The sequence below is a fragment of the Schistocerca piceifrons genome, unplaced genomic scaffold (genome assembly GCF_021461385.2).
Source record: "Schistocerca piceifrons isolate TAMUIC-IGC-003096 unplaced genomic scaffold, iqSchPice1.1 HiC_scaffold_1060, whole genome shotgun sequence".
Taxonomy (NCBI): domain Eukaryota; kingdom Metazoa; phylum Arthropoda; class Insecta; order Orthoptera; family Acrididae; genus Schistocerca; species Schistocerca piceifrons.
The window spans coordinates 27,501-30,000 of NW_025726864.1; positions in this window are offsets into that span (position 1 = coordinate 27,501).

Consider the following 2,500-nt stretch of genomic DNA (forward strand, 5'->3'; position numbering starts at 1 on the left):
GTCGGCCGGCGCGCCTGCCACTGGCCGCCCCCACCAGCCGGCTGTAGCGCGTGCGCCCACGCACCGCGCGGCCAGCACGCCGGGAGGCGCCCCCTCACCGGCCGGGGACGGTCCCACCCAGCCACCACCGCGTATCGCTTCACACCCAGATGCCGTTCAGTTTCATCGGCATGGTGGGTATCGCTGGAACAACCGGTTAGTACCTCAACCTATCGTCGCCATCACCGATTCACCCCTAGCGAGAACAACCGCACCACAACGGGTTACCATTTCTTCATTTGCGTAACTTCACCAGAAAACGTAGGCGTCCATCGCCATTAGCAACTTCAACGATTATTGCATGCCTGTGTCAGGTGTCACGCCACACTACGTCTGCCCACATACACGCAACAAAATGTGCACGCCTAGACAATACGTGGAAGGTGGCCCCCGTACGTATGCGATGTCCATTGCTCGAACGACTGTCAACCGGCCTCTGTAGCATGTCGCAGATATGGAACGCGGTGCACCATGCTATCACGGTGTTTGAGGAGAGACGACTAGGTCCGAATACATCAACACACAGCTCATGCTGATCGCCATCCACGGCGTCCGTTCCTCCCACACGTCTCTATGGCGTACCACACTGCAATCCAGCTCTCATAGGGAGACGACACGTAGCTGCGTGCACAATATTTGCACTGTATGGTCCGCCGTTTTTGGGCGCAGTCGTTGTACGGTCACACATGTGCCACGATGTATCATTCAGTACATAAGGACGAATGTGCAGTACAGATTGTGGTTCACGCGTACGACATCAGCGGACAGTTGACACAGGCCGCACCACAACGTAGCCTGCGTACGTCGCATGCGAAGGGCATTGAACATGCAAACTTGTCACCAACCAGCTTGCGAAGGCAGGGGGCAAGGTGGGGACGTGGGGACGTCGGGGAGGGGTGGGGGGGGGGGGGGCGGCATGTACGTCCTGCTGCCATCCACATTACAGTGTACAGCAGGAGCATGTGGAAAGTCAGCAAGACTTGCAAGGTGTTTAACATGAAGCGATACACAGGGGAGCGGGCAGTGCGAGTAGCGAACTATATTGCGAGGGTTGCGGGTGGGCAACACTACACTAATTGAACGAGTCGTATAACAATTACAGAGCAGGTTTAGGCGACAACGTGGGTTACGTTAGCGGACAACGTGGGTTACGTTAGCGGACAACGTGGGTTACGTTAAGGCACAACATGGGTTACGTTAAGGCACAACATGGGTTACGTTAAGGCACAACATGGGTTACGTTAGGGCACAACATGGGTTAGGTTAGGGGACAACATGGGTTAGGTTAGGGGACAACATGGGTTAGGTTAGGGGACAACAAGGGTTAGGTTAGGGCACAACATGGGTTAGGTTAGGGCACAACATGGGTTAGGTTAGGGCACAACATGGGTTAGGTTAGGGCACAACATGGGTTAGGTTAAGGCACAACATGGGTTAGGTTAAGGCACAACATGGGTTAGGTTAAGGCACAACATGGGTTAGGTTAAGGCACAACATGGGTTAGGTTAAGGTACAACATGGGTTAGGTTAAGGTACAACATGGGTTAGGTTAAGGTACAACATGGGTTAGGTTAAGGTACAACATGGGTTAGGTTAAGGTACAACATGGGTTAGGTTAAGGTACAACATGGGTTAGGTTAAGGTACAACATGGGTTAGGTTAAGGTACAACATGGGTTAGGTTAAGGTACAACATGGGTTAGGTTAAGGTACAACATAGGTTAGGTTAAGGTACAACATAGGTTAGGTTAAGGTACAACATAGGTTAGGTTAAGGTACAACATAGGTTAGGTTAAGGTACAACATAGGTTAGGTTAAGGTACAACATAGGTTAGGTTAAGGTACAACATAGGTTAGGTTAAGGTACAACATAGGTTAGGTTAAGGTACAACATAGGTTAGGTTAAGGTACAACATAGGTTAGGTTAAGGTACAACATAGGTTAGGTTAGGTTAGGTTACACGTTGTTGTAAGGAAAGGTGTAGGGGGGGGGGGGCGGGGGCGGCAGGTTCCTTGATAGTGATTATAGTAAGTGAATGCTTGTGACATGATCAGATTTGTCACGTCAGGATGCACCTTTGGCTTATTAGAGGCGGCGCTCCAATTCTATGCTTGTGTGAGACCTGTGTCTTTGACTCATGTCATTGTTTGTGCGCTGTGACAGGAGGTACTATTGTGATGTTGGGTGCACCGTTGTATAGGACATGTGTGGGTGTTGGTGCCTGGTCTGCGCAATGGTGGATGTCGAAAGGCTGGGATATTGTATTTTCCGCATGGACCTCCTGGTCTGGTTGTGATAGTGTGGATTGTGTAATGTGGCGGAGAAGATGCACTGGATGTTGTTCCATGCTGGTGCTTACATATTGTATGTGCGCCCGTTAGAAGCAGAGAGTGGTGCGTGATCAGAGTGTCTGGCTGACGTGTGGTTCCCATTGTGGGCAGACTCTTTCAGCATGTATACGG